At 35.2% G+C, this 23,802-nt stretch overlaps 1 protein-coding gene across 1 annotated transcript in view; it reads left to right on the top strand.

The window, feature by feature from the left end:
- Nucleotides 1-1,076: 1,076 nt before the first annotated feature.
- LOC127969954 (heparan sulfate glucosamine 3-O-sulfotransferase 1-like) overlaps nt 1,077-23,802 on the top strand; it is a 45,724-nt gene continuing 22,998 nt past the window's right edge. The window contains exon 1 of the mRNA XM_052572127.1: nt 1,077-1,308. The gene's annotated coding sequence lies outside the window, so the exon portion shown is untranslated. The remainder of the gene's footprint in view (nt 1,309-23,802) is intronic.

Below are 23,802 nucleotides of genomic sequence, written 5' to 3'. Positions count from 1 at the left end.
ACCGAGTCGCGAACAGGCTCCGAAGTCCCGATCTGAATCAACCGAGTCGCGAACAGGCTCCGAAGTGCCGATCTGAATCAACCGAGTCGCGAACATGCTCCGAAGTGCCGATCTGAATCAACCGAGTCGCGAACAGGCTCCGAAGTCCCGATCTGAATCAACCGAGTCGCGAACAGGCTCCGAAGTGCCGATCTGAATCAACCGAGTCGCGAACATGCGCCGAAGTGCCGATCTGAATCAACCGAGTCGCGAACAGGCTCCGAAGTCCCGATCTGAATCAACCGAGTCGCGAACATGCTCCGAAGTGCCGATCTGAATCAACCGAGTCGCGAACATGCGCCGAAGTGCCGATCTGAATCAACCGAGTCGCGAACAGGCTCCGAAGTCCCGATCTGAATCAACCGAGTCGCGAACATGCTCCGAAGTGCCGATCTGAATCAACCGAGTCGCGAACATGCGGCGAAGTGCCGATCTGAATCAACCGAGTCGCGAACATGCTCCGAAGTGCCGATCTGAATCAACCGAGTCGCGAACAGGCTCCGAAGTGCCGATCTGAATCAACCGAGTCGCGAACAATATATATATATATATATATATATATATATATATATATATATATATATATATATATATATATATATATATATATATATATATATATATATATTCTAAGTAAACAACAATAGCCCAAGTTTAGTAAACATTTTTTATTGAGACTATACAAAATAATTCTGCATCTATTTTTAGGTGTGCCAGCTGCCACTGTGGTTGGCACAGGCACACCCGTGGCTACGCCACTGTAATAATATCCACTTATTTTAGGAATAAATTATGGGTAGGGTTAAGGTTTAGGAGTAGGGATTGGGTTAAGTCTATATTTTTGGACAGTAGTGTTGATCAAGGATCATGTCTTACTTGGCAAAATCTCGGCAAACATTTTAAACATGAGAGTGAAATATTTAATGGTTTATACACTGAGAGTTTTGGACTCCTCCTTCAGTCTTACACACACACACACACACACACACACACACACACACACACACACACAGTCAGTGAACTCCTGCGCTGTGGTCCTCGTCAGTCTCGCGTTCAGCGCGTGTGGAGAAACAGCTGCTCCGCTCGTTTCCTCGAGGAGTGATGTGATTGATTCAGCTCTTCTTCAGGAGGAACCGACACTTCGAGAGGAGACACGACAGACAGTAGGAGAACGGAACCGAACCGAGCCGAACCGGACCGATACTATCCGAACAGTCCCTGCGCGCGGAGCGATGGAATCCTCAGCTCGGCGCTCGCGAGGAAACACAGGTGCGTTTCTGTCACCTGCGCAACATCCACTACAGAGAGACGCGCGCGATTATATCCTCATGTCTGAAAGAATGCTTTAATTGTTTGCTTTATACCAGAACGAGCGCTGCTGAAAGCACTGAGGTGGTAGCATACAGTGATGGCATCATAATACCGGCTCTTGGTTATAATGGTTCTGAAATACAATGGCATTTGCATCCTACTTCAATGTATGTAAAGAAATACCATGATACTTTCAATAGTATTATGGTACAGTATTCGGAAACCATTGCAAATCGTGCTGAGCTCATGATTGCTTAGTATTAATTGTTAGAATAAATTAGAATAGTAGTAGCCTACTGTACTTTGATTGATAAATATACATATAGCTATGTTTGGAACTGAATTGTTTAAACGTTTGTACCATCGGATTTGCATTGCATTAGAATATATGTAAGGAAATATCATAAATATAATTGATATTATAGATATGGTAGTACCATGGCACTGTATCCAAAAACAATCTTTTTGCTGAGGTCATAGTTGTTTAGTATTAATACAAGAAAGTCATGTGCTGTGATGCAGTGATGGTATAACCATGGTACTTTGAAATGATTACCATGTCCATGTGCCTGTCTATTTGCATGGTCATTTAATCTACTGTATGTAAGGAAATTTTGCTGAGGTCATGTTTGTTGTTATTAATACTTACTGGAAAGGAGTGTAGGAGCACTGTGGCACAGTGATACCATGGTACTTTGGTATGGTAATTTAATATATGCAAAGAAATAAAGTGGCACTGGCAATAAAACATGGTGGTATCATGGTACATTATCGGAAAAAACATTGCAAATCACTTTTTTATGGAGGTAAGGTTATTTTTTTCTATTAATACTTAGTGTAGCAGTACTGTGGTGCTGTGATGGTCATACTATGGTACTTTATGCTTACGTATGGTGTTATAAGATGCTTAAAATACTGTCCAGTAAAACATGGTTTTACCATGGTACCATGCCCAAATCAGGCATTTTTAAATATATTTCTTGGATTTTCTCTTTATGGGAATTCACATGGATTAATGCATGTACAGAATCAATTGAAATCAGTGAAAACTATGCATTAGTGCACTTAAGAGATGTTTTACTGTATATGCCAGTTCAGCAAACCATGCAAGTGAAGTGAAACGCTGCATAAAGTAGGATTTGCATGCTTGAAACTTGTGCGACTGATTTGATATCCTGAGATATTGAACCTACGGTCTTAATTCTCTTTATTAATGTCTCTGGCATTCATCAGCATGTAACTGAAACCTGGATTGTTGTGGCGCTTTGTCTCGGGCTGCTATTTAAAGTCTAACAGGAAAGCGGTTTTCCCGCATCAAGCACGCAATAGTTTACTCCGAGCCATTCATCACACAGGTAGAGCGGATATGCACTGCATCAATTCTCATTTGCAGGTGCATTCGGTTTAGCCCTGTCTCGTTAAGTCAAACCAGATTAGATGGGCCGTGATGTGACGGGAGCCGTGAAGTTTAACCGTTAGCGGTTAGCAAGGGTGTTTAGGGTGTTATGGACAGCCTATTCAATACTCTTCTTCAGGGACCCTGAGAGTCGTCTCGTGGCTAGTAACCTGCTGTCATCTCATATTGAGCTGTTTTAAGAAAGGCCGGGTTTGGTTCGGGGCGTTCTGCCACAGGCCGACTGGATTCACCTTTAATTAAAAGAACGAGGTGCTGTTTATTTTTGGATTCCCTCCGGCTCGTCTCGGGAAGCCTGGCGGCGCGTGCAAGCAGGTTTTCAATCAAGTGCAAATGTTTTCGATTGCCTGGGCACTAGAGATCCCGATCAGGTGGCTGTATTGCGACTGTAATGGGTTGTGAATGTACAGATTCCTGCCTGTGATTCATTTGTAGTTGAAAGTGCTGGACTTGATCTGTCTCCAGGGGAAGCGTTAAACCGAGACGCGTGTTCCCAGTTGACTAAATGCTTAATGCACGCAGCTGTTGTGAATGCTGTCGAAACGCTTCAGACGTCCAACGCTTTGGCACCAAGACACCAAACATGGCTGCGCTTCAAAGCGTCATGGCTTATCAACACACACAGCTGCTGATTCGACTAAACAAGACTATTGAGAACATAAAGGTTGTGGTTTACGCATCGATTCTATCAAACCATCACTTGCATTAGATTTAATTTTGGCTGGGTTATTGCTTAAACGACGTGGGTTTCTGAACACACAGCCAAGAATGTAGTAGCTAGACAGATCGAACAGAGTAAACTTTGCTCATTATTTTTCTGCTTCACAGAGAGCTGATCGCTTCTCAGTTTTGTAGGCAATCAAACAGCATTTTTCTTCTTTTGTTTACCGGGAGAGAATGAAAGAGTGCCAGGACTCACATCAGGGGAAAATGAATCGCATTTACTTTATTAGATTAAAAGTTTAGAGCTCAGAAGCGCTAATTGCCTAATTACTGAATTACATTTGCTGCGTTTAAAAGAACACGCGGCGCTGAATTGAAAATTGAAACAAATGCATTCCTCTGTAAGACATGATTAGAGAGCAGAATGCATTAATAATGCCAACCCCGAACATAAAGATGCAAAGCTCTGCGTCCTTGATAAGATCAAGTAATAATCCTTGTGAGTTGTGTTCTGCTCTTTTTGGATTCATTCGAATGGAGGCGGTTTGTGTTACTTGTTTTCATAATTATCTCTCATTTTCTCTTCCATTCTGTTAGAGACAACTCAAGAGCGATATTAATATTTGATGAGATTGTGTTAGTTGAATTAAAGGAGGAAAATTGCTTGCCGAGGCAATGGCACAGTGTTAAGCATGTAAATGTATTCTGCTCTTTTTTTGGGAGAGAAAATCTAGACATCTTTTCCCCCAGGAGGTCTACGAGGTATCGTGGTTCCACCCGCGTCTTTAATGCGTGCCAGATTCAATCTGCAAGCCTTAATGTCTGCTGATAATTAATATTCTCCTGCTGGAGTTGGGACGTACAGACGTACAGTTGTTATAGGAGCAGATTGTGTTCGGAGGGTGTTGGGGAGCTCACAGTCCAGATGTCTGCGGTTTTGGTAGGAATCTTGCCAGCCTTTTGTATGATTTCCGCTGTTTTAGCTGGTATCTGCAGGTAAGTGTCACTCTTGGGTGAAGCTAACAATGAAAGGTCTATATCAGTTCAAAGTCAAAGTAAAAACAGGCAATTGTGCTCTGCATGAAGAAAATGCACAAACTAACACTAACAGGACTTAAAAAGTCGTAATTCACCCTTTCACAAATTAAAGCCCTAAAAAAAAGTTCTTAAATCACAGCAGAAAAGTCTTGCATTCATAGAATTGAGGGATAAAATGTTGCATGCAATCAATGCAAAACAAATAATGTTTTTCTCAGTATTTACTTTTTTTTTTAAAAAAAAGGAAATTATATTGCATTAAGAAAATGCTTGTTTGTGGATAAATTAAATATGCTCATCATGGATGCTGTGGGTCTTGAAAAAGGCCTTCCACAAATGAAGACCTAAAAAGTCCTAAATCAGAGCAGAAAGTCTTGAATGCATAAAATTGTGGCATTAAATGTTGCATGCATAAAAAAAAAAAAAAAGCAAAACAAATAATGTCTTTTTTTTTATTATATATTGCATGAAGTAAATGCTTGTTTGTGGATAGATTTAATAATAATTTTATTGATTCAGGGTTAGTATGAGTCTTAAAAAGGTCATAAAAAGTCTTAATTTGTCATTCGACAAATCAAGGCCTTAAAAAGCTATTGTATTCATAAAATTGCATTAAATGTTGCATACATGTTGTATTTTTATTTTCCAAAACAAATATCTAAACATCCTTAAACCAAGGTACATTTACTTGAGAATACAAATGTAAAATCTTGACAAATTGGACAGCATTAACTTATTTTAAGTTTTAAACAAGATCAAATATGTCAAGAGATATAAATCCAGTTTTGAATTAACTTGATTTTTCTGAGCCAGTTTGCAGATATTCCTTCATGTTTTAGTCACAAACTCACTTGAGTTTGAGTAATTCCATAAAAAAAAAAAACGTATTTTATGTCATTTTGCATTGCATTTATTTGCATTAGAGAATAAGAGTTGAGTGTGAAATATGCTCAAGAAATTTCAAAGAATATCACAATGCATAAAACCTGGTCCTAAAATAGGCATCATTTTCTTTGTGCATAATATAATTTCGTATATTTTTCTTTTGAGTCAGGGTTGAAATATGATCTGGACGTGTTTATGACAGGTTTCGTGAGATTCGCCTCATTTAGCCCATTTTGCATTGGAACGAGAAGGGGCTACACCCTAAATGAATAATACATCAAAATCCTCCAGCGCTAAGAGAATGAAGTGTTCTCGCACCTGGCAGGTCTTCTGGAAGGCTTCTGCTGAGACGGGCACAGAGGATGGTAATATGGCATGACTAGAGGAGACATTTGTCATGGGTGTGTGAGCCGCTCGCTGCTGGCGATGTGTAAGTCATGCGACGCCCGCAGGCCAGACACGTCAAGGCTCTCAGCTGAGTTTTGTTCTGCCACTTATTGAACTCTCTTTTATATGGTTAATGCTGAACTGGGCAAATACAGATTAGGCCCGGAGGGATGCGCTTTGCTGTTCCTCTCAGATCTAACAGTCTTTGTCTGGGCACAGTTTTCTGACTTATGGACCCTTTCGAAATCCAAAAGAAGCTTTTGGTCGCAGATGGGAAGCGAGTTTTGTGCACCTTGCTGTTTTTAGACCACAAACGATGCAAGACTGTCAGAGCAACGGTTGATCGTGGTAAATAGCAATGACCAGTGTTGCCAGATTGGGAGGATTTCCACCCAACTGGTGAGTTTGGATTTGATTGAGAGGTTTAAAATCAGGACAATATCTGGACCAGTTTGTGGTCAGTTTGTTGTTTTACAAACTGGTCATCTTAAGTGTGCATTGAATCCTGTGGCTCAGTGGTAGAGCATTGTGTTAGGAGTGCAAAAAGTCTTGGGTTCAATTCCCAAGGAACACAGATATGGTAAAAACAAAAAATGTATATGTTGAATGCAGTGTAAGTTGCTTTGGATAAAAGTGTCTGCTAAATGCATGCATGCAAATGCAATCAACCATCATGGTGTTACTATTCAGGTAATAAACTTAGGTTATAAAAGCATTGTGGGAACATTGACATTTCCATTAAAATGTCCAGATTTCTTTTCACAATTATAACATTATTTAAAGGTTACAAAACAACATTCTGCCTTTTCACAAAAAATAAAAATAAATGAATAAAATAAAATTAAAATAAAGTCCTTTAAAAGTTACTACTATAATGTTAACATTTGTTTTCAACATTATTAAAACGTTAAAATATCCAATTTTCCTGTCATGATTATAGCATTAGGCTACAAAAACATTCTGATAATTTTTTTTACACGAAATATAAAGTTATTTGAATATTGTTTATTTATTTAAATGTTGTTTTGTTTTTCATTCTAAGAACGTCATTTTAAAGGTTACAAAAACGTTACTTGGAATGTTCATCACATGCACATCATAATCAGAACGTTACATGAAGGTTACAAAAACGTTACTTGGAATGTTCATCACATGCACATCTTAATCAGAACGTTACATGAAGGTTACAAAAAACGTTACTTGGAATGTTCATCACATGCGCATCATAATCAGAACGTTACATGAAGGTTACAAAAACGTTACTTGGAATGTTCATCACATGCACATCTTAATCAGAACGTTACATGAAGGTTACAAAAATGTTACATGCGAATGACATCATAAGGACAATCTTAGAAAGTTGAGAACATTCCATAACCTTACTTTAAGAACATTTATATAACATTTAAAAAACATTAGTGGATATTTTAAATATACAGAGACTTCCATTGACACAATTCTATCGATTATTAGTGAATACAGTACTTTCTCTGGGTATAAAATTAATCTGAATAAATCTCAGGCTTTATACCTGTATGCTCCCCCCGAGGCTGCTTTGGGCTCTCCGTTTCGCTCTGCTCCCTCAGGTTTTCAATATTTAGGAATAAACATTACACCCAATTTGAGTGATTTATTCAAAGCTAATTACACCCCATTAGTTACCAAAATTTGTCAGGACCTGTCCGATTGGTCAAACCTCCCTATTTCTTTTTTGGGCAAGATTAACGTCATAAAGATGAACATCTTACCTAGGTTAAACTTTTTATTTCAAAATCTGCCCTGTTATTTAACTGCTGTTTTCTTTAAAAATGTAAATTCCACTATATCAAAATTTATATGGAATAAAAAAAAGCCCAGACTCAAATTTTCTATTTTACTGAAACCCAGAGAATTAGGAGGGGTCGCACTCCCTAATTTCCAGTTATATTTTTGGTCTGCCCAGATTAAAAATATGATCAATTGGTTTCTAAACAGAATGGACTCACAGTGGGTAGGGATTGAGGCTTTGCGATGTTTTCCAAATTTGTTGTGTACCCTACCATTTATTTACAATATACATAAAATTGAATCAGTATCTAATATTTTTACGGTATCAAACACTCTCCTAGCATGGAAAGATATTTTAAAGTATTTGAACATTCCAAACATCCCATCTTTAAAATCTCCAATTTCATTCAACCCTGATCTACCCCCTGCTATCCAGAACATTGGTCTTCGTTCTTGGAGATTGAGGGGAATTTTGGAGCTAGGTCAGCTTTTTGACAAGGGCCATCTCAAATCTTTTCAACTGCTAAAACAAGAATTCAATTTACCTAATAAGGATTTCTACAAATTTTTGCAACTACGACATTTTCTGGAATCACTTCTAAAGGATGAGAGAATACGCTTAGATCTCTTTGACATAGAAAAACAACTGTACTCTTCAGTTTCTCTTAAAAATAGGATTTCTGTTTTTTACGCCATGTTTTCTAATGTCGGTTCCTCCTCCTTAGATCCTCTGAAACTAGTATGGGAAAAAGATTTTGGAACTAATCTCAGTGACGATGACTGGGTTTCGGCCTGTTCTGGCATCTTCTTTAGAGGCGCATCAATATCAAACCATGAGCAAAGCTTCAAGTTCATTTACAGGACTTATTTAACACCGGTTCGCCTCCACAAGATCTTTCCTAATGCTTCCCAACTGTGTTTCAAATGTAAGTCTAATATTGGTACGGTCATGCATGTGTTCTGGGACTGTGATATGATCAAGACTTACTGGAAAGAGATACATAAAGCTGTTCAGAAGATTATTGGTAAATCTTTTGCTTTATCCCCAAGTATCTATCTCTTGAACTGTAAAGCTGAATTACATCTCAACCATGATCAAGAATGTGTGTTACATTTCTGTGCCTTTTTGGCGAGAAAATGTATACTTTTGTTGTGGTCCACTCGACATGTCCCTTCCATCAATATGTGGTTGAGTCAAGTTGCCACATATCTACCTTTAGAAAAACTAACCTGTGATTTACACCAGAAGTCTAACGACTTTTGGCGTGTTTGGTCCCCTCTTTGGAATTTCCTTGAGAAAGTATGTTGATTGTCTTTATTTCTTGATTTTTGTTTGGACTGGTGCTATTGCCCTTCATTCAACCCTTGAACTATCATTGTATAACTTTATGATGGACTGTATGATGGATGACTGTGTATACTGCTATGGGACACCTGTACCACGGTTTTGTTACTGTAAAACTATAAACACATAATAAAAAAAAAAAAAAAAAAAAAAACATTAGTGGAACTTGTGAGATGTTCCCTGTTAGTAAACACACTGCAGATTTAACTGGTGTTTGTGTTGATGCCAGTGTTTTTATTGTGATAAAAGATCAGATTTTAACCTTACAGCAGTTTATCAAAGTGATTGCTATACTGAAGTGGCATAAATATTAAAAAATGATAGAGTGACTCAACTCTCTAACTCTCAATCAGTAATACTGGGCTTTTTTTGTCTGGACTTGTCATTTTTGCTTTTGACATTGAACAAGAAGTATTTTAATTTCTTGACTTCCGTTTGCAAATATTTAACATGCTTAAAGCTGTTTGAGAAGAATTGTTTTTATTTGTATTTTTTTTTTATTTGCTACTGTATTTGTCATGTTTCGACCCGTTGTCCTGTTGTATTGTTCTCCTATCTTGGAAATGCATTCATTTTTATAGTTTTATTTTGTCACTAGTTTTAAGGATGTAAAAACTCTGCTTATCAACCTTGGTTGGCATGGAAATATAATTATTTTGGCAGTGAATATTTTGGGTTTTTCTTGGAGAGGAGAGTTTTTGGATTGTAAAACAATTGGCCCAATTTGGCATAACTCATGAAGATGCAACATGCAAACGTTAAAATGCATTAATATTACCATGAACTGCATATGCCTAAAATATGCACATTATTAAAATGTCTCTTGAATTTCAATGCTTTCAGCCTGTTGGGAATCCGACTGAAAGTTGCTGGCACTTGCGTGTGCTGGTGAAGATTTCCCTGCTTGTGCATATTAAACCTTTTTCCTCCCCATCCCACATATTAACGTAGCCATACATGTCTTTAAAAGATTGGCCTAGATTGGGCTCATTTGGTGCCCGCTGAGACTCCTGGTGAACTCTTTCTGTTAAATTGGCTCAGATGTAGATGGATGGGATCAGTCGGAGCAGATTCCTGATTAGCCCTTTAGGGAAAATGGAAGGATTAGCTACAGCGCTACGCTTCGTCTCCGTCCGTCTCACAAGCCTCCCAAACCTAACAACATCATTGTCTTTAATAGCTTCGAGACACATCCGCGTACTACTAGCTAATTCCCCAAGTCTCCCAGGATGTCATTTGTTAGTCGAGTAGACATTAGGATTTTAAAGCTGGTTCATAAGTTATCCAGCGTCTTTAGCACTGCGTGGTTGTGCGTTAGCCAACGAGTCGTTCATTTCACATCTAGTTCATATATAATACATAACTCAATGCATGTTACAGTACATGCATAACTAGGCTAATAAATAGATTTGCATATTTAAGACGAACTGCATTATTCATGAGTGCACAGAGGTTTTTCAGTACCACCTTCACCTTTGTAAGTCGAGTTCAGAACATTGTTGCAAAATACCAGAAGTGAATTATTTTGATTTTTGGTTTCATTAAGGGTTTTGTGCTTCAAAATTAGTTTTTAGGCTATATTGAATGTGGTAAAAGAGAAAATTAGGACTACAGACTCTTATAAGCTGGTCATTTCCAGTGATGTAGTCAAAAAGACTTGTGGTGGGTGACTGTCAAACTCCAAAAATACAGCAAAAAATGTGGATATAAATGCATTAGCTTATATTTGAAGTCTTCTGAAGTTGTTCAGTATCTTTGTCTGAGAAACAGAGCCTAATTTAAGTTTTAACTCCCTGCAAATCTTCTTTTGAACTAGTATTTGGTTTCACTGACATCAAACCAAGGTTAAAATTTGCAACTTTTAAAGCCATATCTCCAGATATGCTGGTTTTTTTTTTGTGTTTTTAAACTTATATTTTTTAAGACGACTTATCAAGGTTAAAATACTCCACTTTTAAAGCCGAACTTCGAGACTGCTGTTTGCATTATGTTTCACTTTGCTCAGCTGTTTTTAAGCGCAAGAACATGAATTTACAGTAGTCTTTATTTCTAATTTAATGTTACTTTTGTTATTTAATGTAGTGGGGCATATTTAAATATTCGAATACATCTCTGCACTCTCTTGTTTTTTGCATTTACTCAATATGCAAATGTGACCCTGGAGCACAAAAACAGTCATAAGTAGCACGGATATATTTGTAGCAATAGCCATTTGTATGGGTCAAAATTATAGATTTTTCTTTTATGCCAAAAATCATTAGGATATTCAGTAAAGATCATGCTCCATAAAGATATTTTGTAAATTTCCTACCATAAATATATAAAAACTTCATTTCTGATTAGTGATATGCATTGCTAAGTACTTCATTTAGACACCTTTAAAGGTGATTTTTTTCAATATTTAGATTTTTTTTGCACCCTCAGATTCCAGATTTGCAAATAGTTGTTATCTCATGCAAATATTAACTAACAAACCATCGATGGAAAGCTTATTCATTCAGCTTTCAGATGATGTATAAATGTCAAATTTGAAAAACGTAAACTTATCACTGGTGTTGTGGTCCAGGGTCACAAATAGTATTGATACATACATAATAAATAAAGTCAGCTTGCATATCATTAAAACAACAATTCCCAGCCTATCTTCTTATAATGTTAACGTTAAATAAAGTCTGCTGCTTAATCTATACTGGACCGTTCACCATTCACTGTCAGTGTGTGTTAAAGAGCATCTCGTTTTGTGTTTCAGAGAATAAATAAAATCAAATGGGTTTAGAATGACATTAGAGCGAGTACACAATGACAGAATGTTTATTTTGGGTGTACTGTCCCTTTAAAGAACCAGTTTTGAAATTGGAACCCGAATCATTCCCATCCCTAGTCTTAAAGGCTGTGCAGTGCATCTGGATCAGTGTATTGATTGCGTTCCCCCTCACATAGCATCAGATGATCGCTCATGAGCCGTGCTGATGGGACAGACTCATTAATGCTATATGTATTCCGATGAGGCTTCCCTGATGTGCGCCTTTGAGAGTGACGGCTTTGTGCTTTCTTCTGTTCAATCCGCTGTCATTTGGGAATAATTGGCGCGTTTGGAGTGCAGTTTGAGAGGGAGTTGTTCAATATGAGGCTTTTGACACCTAATTTAAAATATTTTTTCATCACAGATTCTGAGGCAGATGCATTATGGGGGGAATTTATCATTCCACTTGATGAGCGAAAAGACGTTTTATTCATGGCTTTTCGTTCTCTTCGAATCTGAGCGAAAGCCTTCTTTACCGCATGTTGTGTTGCTCTTTATTTCGCCCTACAGAAAGCTACACAATTAGACAAAAGGTGTGTGTTTAAATGCTCGTTTCTAAAGAGGCAGGAGCCAAAATATTGTTCTAGTGTTGCAGTATTTAGTTCTGCGTAGTGTGAAATGAAATTACCCTGAGATTAAAGCTCATAGAAACAGCAGTCATTTGATTCCGCCGCTTACTTTATTATGCTCCACGTCTTAGATTCCTTTCGGTGTTACTGGATTCATTATTTATTATTTTTTGTTTTGTTTCCAGGCTTTCATAAAAGGGTTTTTTCATGCAACGGTGGAAAAAGTACAGCTGAAAGACTCAGAAGTAGTTTTTTTTTTATCCTCTGCCTCGCCAGCAGTAGATGTGGAGGTGCTTCACTCCAGAGGAAACTTTTAAAGTGCTCAAGTAAAAACTAATAAGGTTGTGCTTGAGCATCGGCAGAAGGGTCAGGTTAGGTGAGTACTTGGAGATTTGAATGAACCCTTAACCCAAAGTAGTACATTTTTCTAATTTGTAATTCATTTTTTTGTACCACACCATGTTTTCAACAGACATGCTGGTTTTAGTAAAGGCTTCTTTAAGCTGCTGTGTCAACTTTCAAATTTAAAATATTCAGGGGTCTTGAGACCCCTCTTGTATTTTGTTCTCTTTTGTTTGTTCTTTTTGAACACAAGAACATGCTGAAATGAACTGTTGCCTAACTCTTAAAAATAAAGGTTTTGTGACATATCTGTGGTTCCACAAAGAAAGTTTAACATCTGTGAAAAGTTTGCATTACACAGAAGGTTAATTATTTTTTTAAAGCTATATAAATGTCAAGACAAATGTTCTTAAAGTAATGTATATGGAACATTTTTATAACTTTGTTAATATTGGATGTACTATATGTTCTCATAACATTGAGATGAAATGTTTAGAACGTCATTCATTATTTTATCTATACATGATGAACATTCTAAGTAGGGTTGCAAAAAGGTGGAAAATTTCCAGTAAATTTGGAAAATATTCCAGAAAAAGTTTGGATACATTACAGGATTTTTTTTTTTTTGGGGGGGGGGGGGGGGGGGTATTCTGGAAATTTTAAGGAAAACAAATTGTAACATTTAACTAAAAATATAGTCACATTATGAAATCTGGATATTTTCATATTTTTAGAATTTTAAATATAAATGTAACGTTATATTTTAGGTAAAAACAAAGTTGGTAGAATGTTGTAAGAAACATTTTGTAACCTTTAAATTATGTTCTCGTCACAACAAGAAAACTAGACATCTTAAGTTTTTTAGAATAGTAAAATCAAACATTCAAATAACGTTGTATCGGGTTTGAAAATGATTTTTTTGTAGAATTTTCTAAGAAACATTTTTGTAACTTTTTGTAACAAATTTTTTATTATAAAAACATTTTAACGTTCTAATCATATTAAAATAAACATTCAAATAACGTTATATTTTGAGTGAACATTCAGTAGAATGTCAAGAAATGTTTTTGTAACACTTAAATACTGCTCTGATCGCATCAAAAAAACTGTTTTAGAAACATTTCAAAACAATATTACAATAACGTTTTTATAACCTAAATGTGTAACCTGGATAGATGATTATTTGACTGGTTGTTTTCATCAAACCAACCATTTCGATCCTCAGTTATTCTTTAGACTGACTCTTCTGTATTTTTGCTTGTTGTTTTGGCCTTTTCCACTCCTAAAGCCAACTTCCAAACTTTTGATATTTGTTGTAACCAATAAACTTTATTGCATTTCACCCGGAATGTTGAGGCTAAGTTTATTTTCTCTTTAAGTGTTTGTTTATTGCTATTGTAATATTTCTTTCTCCGACCTAGAAATCGGCAAACCTTGACCCTTCGGCAATTGAAAGTTTCTGAACTTTACTTCACTCTTGATGAGGGATTGTGTTTTTGTCATGTTTTTGAAGTATGCCCTGATTCTGCCTCTTTCCCCCAGAGTGGAATATATTAAGGTTTAATTTGGGGCCTTATTTTAATTTAAATTTATTTCATTGAAATGAGACTCCGCACAAAGATCTTATTTTTCGTCCTTAGAGATTTTAAGATAATGAAGGAGGTGGTTTGACTGGCGTTTTGACAAGGTGACGTGTAAAGGACAGACTGTGGACTGATTCCACTCTCAAATATGATAGATATGAAATACCAACTGATGAAGGCCTTTGATAAAAGAGCCTCAAGTCTGCCCTTACGAAACAACCGACTGCAAATATCACAGGATAATAAAAGCCTAGAATGCATATTGATGCATATATATGCAGTCTGAATGGTGCATGTGTTTATTCACAGTTTAGGAAATGGTTTCCTGCTTCATTTGCAGTCACGAATTGAGTTTGTCTAATGGTGATTCACAGTAAACAAAAGGTAAATCATCCTCATTGGTCAGATTAAACCATTAGCTCACCGGCCCGAGTTAAATGTAGAGAAATGACTCATTTAATGTCTGATTACCAAATAATAGAGCACCATAAACAATGGCCGACGCTCTGCACCAGATGCTAATTCTCCTCGCTTTCCCAAGATAACAGCCTCTATCATCACGCATAAGCGGCTAACGCATGCATACGTGGACGTTTTTTTATTAAAATGCACAATACAGTGTCGGATTCGTTATTAAAGGGCTCTTCATTCTAGTGATGCATCTTCATTATACTTGTGCACGCTCTGTGCAGATAACGCTACCTCATTTGCTCACAAACCCCTCAATTTTCCCGCAGATGATAATGCAGCATCTTTCTCGAAGCCACTCGGATGACAAGAGCACACCGTCTTCCATGTGCTCGCCGGATTACAAAGGTTAATCATCAATTTGAGGCTTATTATGGCCAAATAGTAGCAAGACTACTCTAACAGGATTGAAGCTGCCGGTAGATGGAACAGATATAATCGACCGGGCTGAGAACACGCAGTCCAGTGTAAATTGAAGTCCCTGTTGCATGATGATTAGAAGGTGTTTGATGGCTTAAACACATCTCTGTTGGATCATTGAAAATACACAGAGCAATCACGAGTCACTGGGCCGTATTGATCGCGTTTTACTCCGTCAGCAGGGACTCTAGTGAATTCTCTAGTAGCTTGAGAGAGAGAAGCACTGTGGGGTTGAATTTTAAATACTGAAGATGGTACCCAACATTTATTAACTATTACTAATGTGATTATTCAGGTTCTGTTTAATTAACTGCATAAACGTAATTCCATCCTTAGATTATATTATTTCCTTTTTTTGGTGCACTTATGTGAGCTTGTTGTTGGCATTTGCTGTCAACGGCACCCAGAACAACTTAGTAACTGAACAGGTAAGCACTGGCAGCACCCTAGCAACCACACTGAAACTTTATAAACAATACTCAGAACACCTTAGTTATTGAGTAGAAACACCATGGCAACAATCCTAACACCATTCTAAATACCTTAACTGAATAGCAAAGCCCTGCAAACAACTTAGCAACACCCTAGCAACATGGCAAGAACTCATCAGTCGCATTCACTTGTATTTTCATGTTGATTAATGTTGGTTAATGCTGGTTGATGCCGGTTAATATTGGTAATTTATCATTTTTGCTTGTTAATCTTGGTTAGTGCTGGTTAATGTTGCTTTGTGTTGGTTAATGCCATCTTGGTTAATGCTGGTAATCCTGGTCAATGCTAGTTAATCGTGGTTAATGCTGGTTAATGTTGGTTAATGTTGACTGATGCTGGTTAATTTCGGCTAATGCTGGTAATCATGGTTAATGCTGGTTAATCTTGGTTAATGCTGGTAATCCTGGTCAATGCTGGTTAATCGTGGTTAATGGTGGTTAATGTTAGTTAATGTTGATTAATGCTGGTTCATTTTTGCTAATGCTGGTAATCCTGGTTAATCTTGGTTAATGCTGGTAATCCTGGTCAATGCTAGTTAATCGTGGTTAATGTTGATTAATGCTGGTTAATTTTGGCTAATGCTGGTAATCCTGGTTAATGCTGGTTAATCTTGGTTAATGCTGGTAATCTTGGTCAATGCTGGTTAATCGTGGTTAATTCTGGTTAATGTTGGTTAATGTTGACTAATGCTGGTTAATTTTGGCTAATGCTGGTAATCCTGATTAATACTAGTTAATCGTGGTAAATGCTGGTTAATGTTTGTTAATGTTGATTACTTCTGGTTAATCTTGGTTAATGATGGTAATCCTGGTAAACGCTCATTAATCCTGGTTAATTCTGGGTAATGCTGGTTAATGTTGGTTAATGTTTATTAATGCTGGTTGATGCTGGTTAATGATGATTTATGTTTGTTTGTTAATATTGGTAATTTATAATTTATGCTTGTTAAACTTGGTTAGTGCTGGTTAATGTTGCTTTGTGTTGGTTAATGCTGGTTAATCCTGGTTAATATTGGGTAATGCAGGTTAATGTTGGGTAATGCAGGTTAATCCTGGTTAATGCTGGTTAATCCTGGTTAATGTTGGTTAATGCTGGTTAATGTTGGTTAATGCTGGTTAATGTTGGTTAATGCTGGTTAATGTTGAGTATTGCTGGTTAATAATGATTTTCCAGAATGGCAGTGGTAGAAGTCTTGCTGGTTGAACTGCATTTTGAATAGGGAATGTATAAATCTAGTTTACATGTATATATTTTTTTCCATCTGCTGTGAGTTGCAGTGCATTCAGAGTTTTTCATTTGATCTCTCTCTGTGTGTGTGTGTGTGTGTGTGTGTTTTCTTTAAATTAAACCCATGTCCTTGACATAACTCACGCTGTGCTCTTCTCTATGAATACTTTCAAATCATGTGTCTGTCCACTGCAAAGCTTAAATCCACAATCTACTGCCTGAAAATAGTTTCACACAATCATTTGCTTTGCGTTTCACTTCCTCAGTCCGCACAAAGTGGCCAAAGCGAGTGCTTGCTCATGGAAATGTAGTGGTTTAATCTGACGGATGTCAGTGTCAGAGTTAGCATTATGAAGAGACCACAGCTGGAGGCTGACGCTTGCTTTGCACATGAGCACCTGTGTTCATTACATAAGAGTCTGAAGCGTTTTATCAAAGAGCCCGATGGAAAGTGGATGCAGCTGTTTGCAGCCCGTCTTCCTTCGCTGAGCCCGATCCGCACACAAGAACTCTTACAGTGATTTTCAGTCACATTTTCCACAGCCTGGCTCTCAGCAAGGCACTTGAGAAGAGCTTTTGAAGTAAGTATTTGTCTCAGACTGAGTGGCACAGTGTCGCTTTCTAGATAATTCTAATTCAGGTGAAGTAGAGCTTTGTTTTATGGTGTGCATGGTTGGTCACGGAGGCTGTCTTTTCCTCATATTGCTTTCTAGTTGATTTAGTCATTGTTTCTTCAAGATGTTTCTAAGAAAGTAAAGGTTTGACAGGTTAATTAAGGAAGTGCAAAGCTACAGCACTGCAAGTGATGTTCTTCCTCAGTTTTTTGTCAACTTTTCTAATGCATTGAGAAGAGATGCAAAACGACAAGTTGTTAAGCTTTCTTGTTTCTGAAAAATGTATCAGAGTACTTGAATTTTTTGGTTAAAACTAGAAGACATATTTACAAATGTGGTCAAAAAAAATTATGAAATTCAAAGGGTTCTATTCAAGTTTATTTTTATGACCTTATTGGCAGATATTTTTCAGAATACAAGACTTAATATGTAATTTTGCATCTCAAGTAAAAGTATCTTGATTTTTGTACTGGACAACAAATACAGAGTATTTTTTTTTTTAGAGTGAAATGACAATAGTTAACTTTGTTCGTTTTGTTCGCATTCAACAATAACGTTTTATGGAAACAATTAAAACAACACTCGTGCGAATTAAATGTCTGAGATATTGGAGTTTTTGATTTTATGTTTGATTTTGATAATGTTCAGTACTGACAGAAAAAAATTATATCAAAGAAGAATATTTAGATCTTGCACTGATAAAAAGACAAAAATGCTGACCAGAAAATTACATTTTTGTTGTGAAATAATTACAAATTGACATTTAAAATGACTTCTTATTGGTATATGCTGTACTTTAACTATTTAAGAGAAAAGTTCATCTTTTTCACATTGATGGCCATTTAAAATGACTAAATAACAGTTTTTATAAGATATAAATCATATTTTAGTCAACGTTTGCCAGTGATGTGTGCATTTGAATCTTAAAAATGAAAATATGTAATATGAGTTATAGTTAATCTTTTAAAAAACACATCTGGAGACCAGATTCCGCTCTGCTGAGCTCCGTCCAGCTGTTTTTAAACATAACATATGAACAACCCCTGAGATTCGCTGTCTGGTAGATATATATATGTAGTGTAGTTGTGCACATCCTCACTGAGAATGCAAAGAGGGTTTCCATGCAAAGCAGAATCAGGTTAATGGGCAAGCATTTAGCGGTGGGTTTCGCTTCAACCATTTATGACCTTCCCCTGATAAAAGAAAGGCATATTTAGTGTAATCGAATTGTGCATCCTCTATTAAAATGACTCTGTTGAAGTGTGTTTGTGTTGAAAGCAGCCTGGTGCAGTTAGCAGTGTGGCATTTGGTACAATGGATCCATGTTGTGTTGAAAGTGCCTGCAGTATAATGGTATTTGAAGTGAGATGTGTGCACTGGCCTATTTATCCGGTCAGAGTCTGACTGATGAAGTCTTTGGGTGGAACTGCTGCTTCTCTGAGTCTAATAGTTGGGAAAGTGAGCCGCCGTTGAGGTTGCCGGTTTAATTCCACGGACGGGTGACCAGGGAACCAGGCTGAGATCAAAATCATCTGCTCGATCACTGCTGGCCCTCGGGCAACACAGCCATGGCTGATCTAGGGACGTTTGCATGTGGTCGGTCCATTAACGCTGTGGTTTTCAAGTACTGCTGATGTAATTTGAACCGAGCTCACAGGGAACATTTTCAGAATGTTGTCTCAAAGTTATTGTTACGTTAATAGAATGTTCGTTCAGAGTTATTTGGTCTTTAATAATGTTCTCAAAATGTGATCACAGAACTTTTTCTAAAGCATTTTAGATGGACATTAGTTTAACGTTATACGAACATGTTTCTTTCATAACTTAACTTAAAAGTAATGTTCCAATAATGTTGGAAATATTGTAAAAGAATAAAAAAATAGATGTTTCCCCTCCTGAGAATGTCCCATGTATATTAAAATTCGCTGATGGTATTATTCGTTTATGGTTGACTATTTTTTTATTCAGTTGACTCATATAAAAATATTTTAATAAAAGGAGGCACAATTTAGCTTTAGATTCTTATTCTTCTTCTAATTATTTTTAATCAATGATAAACTTTATAAACCTTTTAAAGGTTTGCATATATAAAAGTTATTTGGTTTTAATCGTTGTTTGATATTTGGAAGTTGATCGATTAATGCTGTGGTTTCGTTCAGAGTTATTTGGTCTTATTTAATTTTCTCAAAATGTGAGCATAAAAATGTGATGTATACATCGTTTTTCTTTTAAGAAACATTTTAGTTGGACGTTTGTCTAACATTCCTTTTATGTTGCTACATATTTTAGAATGTTCAGAGAACATTTAAAAAGTAACATTTTCGTAATGTTTGCAAAATAATCAAATGGAATGTTTCCTTAAAGATCACAAAACTTTTGTGGAAACATTGCTTTGAAATTTTTGACGTTATGATTCGAATGTTTTTTCAAAGGTTACAAACCATTTCTTACAACGTTCTACCAATTTAATTCAAACGTTTGAATATTTTATTAAAATTTTGTTCAATTTATTTTTACTCAAAATTTTAATGTTTTCTCGCAACATTATGGGAACGTTGATCTCAGTGTAATGATAATCAAATATGAATAAATGTATAACAACATTCCATAAACTTTACTTTAATAACATTTTTTCCTAACATTAATATAATTTTTGAAAATCGATCGTGTGAGAATGTTCTCGATTAACTGCGGTTCACCCAAAAAATCAAAATACTTTCATAATCATCTCACTCCCAAACCTCTACGAGTTTCTGTTTTCTATTAAATGTAACCAAACAGTGATTGGTCCCCATTGACCTACACAGTTAAAAAACAAACAAAAGACTAGCTGGAAGTCAACGGGGACCAAACATTCTTCAAAGTAACTTATTTTCTGTTCAACAACCTCATACAAGTTTTGAACAACATGAAGGTGAGCAAATGATGACAGAATGTAAAATTTTGGGTTAACTATCCCTTTAACATTTGCATAACCAAGAAAAAATATTCTTAAAACATGAATGACGTGTATATTTGGAACATTCCGAGAACATTCCAAAACAACGTTGTCAAAAACAGTTCTTAAACGTTTATCGGCATTTGTGGAATTAGATGATCGCCTGCACTCTCTGTGAACAGATGAATTTTCGATGTCTTTGTTTTTCCATCATGATTCTTCAGAGAAATGAAATATCCAGGTTCTGTAGCGGCTCAGTGACTCGCATCGCTCCACTCCTGAATCCTAATCGCTTAACTCTGTCATTTTTATGCTCCTGGTGTTCCCGTAGCAAAGCAAATAAAAGAAGTCCAGTCTGTTCTCAGATTCACTCGAGATTACTGTGTTCTCTGCGTCTCACTCTCTATTTCTCCGGCTCTATCTGAAGACATCGCTGTCTTTACAATTACAGTCCCTCTTTGAGGATTAAAGGTTAGCGTTTCCCCTTTTGTTCTGCAGAGCTCGTACTGTATATCACACGTAAATGTCAGAATCATGCATGGCTCTTTCTGGGAAAGAAATGGTGTTTGTGACTTACTACTGATATTATTAACAAATTATAACCTTTATTAACCAGATAAGAACCAGCTCTATTTTACAATGATATACCAACATACTGATCCTAGACACATTGTTTGTTACAAGGCATATTTCCCTCCTTAAAAATAAAGGTTTTATTTTATAATCTTCATGAGGAAGTGACATCATAATATTTTCAATCACATGGTTCACACATAAGCCTTTATCATTATTTCGTCATGTTTACACTCTTAAGAATAAAATATTGCTTTTAGCCCGAAGCACCACAATGCTGGCTGTAAATAATGTAAATTCTGTAAATAATAAATTGCTGCACAACATTCCACCCGAAGCTTATATGTGGTGCTCACAAAACAAAACAAAAATAAAAATAAATATTATTTTATAAAACAAACAAGACGTTCATGATCCCTGAAAATGACCCATGTGTATTAATTTAGTGATGATATGTGTCTTTTATAGTTGACTATTAAAGTTGATTAATATGAAAAAGTTTATAATGAAATCGTAAAGATAATCATTGATTTACATTACAACACAATCAATAAAAATATACTGTATATATATATATATATATATATATATATATATATATATATATATATATATATATATATATATATATATATTTGCACAGATACACAGTATATATTTCTGATTGTATATAACTTAATAAAATATAAATTGATACTTTTAAAATAGTAAACATGATACATTTATTTAAATAAATACATTTTATAAATTCATATATAACACAAAATCTCATTCAGATTTTTTAATCAATGATAAACCCTTTAAAAAAAATATCTATCTATCTATCTATCTATCTATCTATCTATCTATCTATCTATCTATCTATATATATATATATATATATATATATATATATATATATATTCAGAAATATTGAAGTGTGTCTGTTTTATGAAACTATATAAATTATTATGTATTTTTATTATGAATATTTAAAATAAAATCTGAATATATAAATTTAATTGTAATTATTAACCAACAAAAGTAAATAAAAAAAATCAATTTCTATAAATAAATTTTTTTTTTTTACCTTAAAATCGAATGTAAATTTTCCTTGATTTAATTTCATTTTCATATTTTGCTACATTTAGCCCCCAAATCTTTCACAGTTGAAGTGTTTAAGTGTTTTAATGCTGCTGGTTCATGCATGTTGTGTAGTGAGTTACTGATACAGAGGTAAGAGTCGCACACCACTCTTAAAGGGCATCTCTGAGAATAGAAAAACAAATGAGGACGTTTTTGAGGAAGCAGCTATGAATAAAGCTAAATGTCATCGTCTTTAAGGGACACCAAAACGGGACGCAACAGTACATCATCCCAAACCCAAGGGCCTCAGTAGAGCAACACAATGAGTCAGTCCACGTCTGAAGGGCTCCGATATAACAAGAGCTTGTTTGTCTGTGATACAGCTATTGGCAGTTTGATAGAAAGTGTCATTGTGGTGTATTCGCAGCAGATGTCTGGCTTCAAACCTGTCCTCTCTGCTACAATCAGAAAAGAGCCAGAAACACCGCCGCTAATTTGTGACGGCCGAGTCGCCGTGATTATGCTATTTGGGTTTTGTGCATCCCACCATCACTAAAAACAGGGTAATAAATGAGCCCTTCTCCACCCTGTTCATCTCCAATCTGTGTTTCTTTCTGCTACCTGCTTGCTTTTAAACTTTCATTGCAATTTAGAGTATGTTTAAGTGATTCTGTTATATACATCTGCATGTTGATTAACTTTTATGTATTTATTTTATTATTTAATTTTACATTCTATTATTCATTCCCTGCATTTTATGTATAGATAGTTACCAAAGTGCATTATTAACATTAAGCTTTCATTTTAATCTTTGAGTAGTTTTTACTAATTATTGTATTTTATATATATATATATATATTATAATATTTTTTTTAAGGTGCTTTGAGTTTTTCGGGGGTTAATGAGCGAGCTTTGTTTTGCTTTTAGAGTAAAATGTGATAATGATCTGAATCTCACGAGGTGGATCTTAAATCGTCCTAAAATCATGAAATTATGTTTTGCACAGAGATAATGAAGCATTGTTTTGCATTATGACCATTTTCATCACGTTTAACCCTCTTTTGCTATTTTCTCATGAGAAAACATGATAAATTAAGAAAACATGTAGTGCTGTTCACAACCTTTTTTGCTTAGTGTGGTGTATTTCACATTGAATGATCTTAATGAGAATATATATATTCGATTCATCCCACCTAACATTAGTGTTTATAAATATAATTTTTATTGCAATAATTTTATATTCAGTCTTCAAATTAATGTACATTCATTCATTCATTCATTCTTTTCCTACATTTTAATATTGTTAGTTACCAAAGTGCATTTCTAATAGTAAGCTTTCATTTTAATCTTTGAGTAAGTTTTACTAATTTATTTATTTATTTATTTATTTATTTATTTATTTATTTATTTATTTATTTATGTCTAGGGTTAATGTTAGGTTTGATTTATTTATTTATTTATTTATCTCCCCAACATTATTTATTACTTGAACTTTTTCCAGTTAGTTTCTAAATTTAAATATATATTTTATTTTATTTTTATTTTTTTTTATTTTTTTTATGTCTAGGGTTAATGTTAGGTTTGATTTATTTTATTTATTTATTTTATTTTATTTTATTGTTATTTTATGTTTTTATTTTTTTATTTTATTTTTTTATTTATTTATTTTTATTTATTTATTTTTATTTATTTTGTTTATGTCTAGGGTTAATGTTAGGTTTGATTTATTTTATTTATTTATTTTATTTTATTTTATTTTATTGTTATTTTATGTTTCTATTTTTTTATTTATTTATTTTTTTTATTTTGTTTATGTCTAGGGTTAATGTTAGGTTTGATTTATTTTTTTTATTTTTTTT

This window comes from Carassius gibelio, chromosome B13 (genome assembly GCF_023724105.1).
Source record: "Carassius gibelio isolate Cgi1373 ecotype wild population from Czech Republic chromosome B13, carGib1.2-hapl.c, whole genome shotgun sequence".
In the NCBI taxonomy this organism is placed as follows: domain Eukaryota; kingdom Metazoa; phylum Chordata; class Actinopteri; order Cypriniformes; family Cyprinidae; genus Carassius; species Carassius gibelio.
This window is presented reverse-complemented; position numbering and strand designations above follow the sequence as displayed.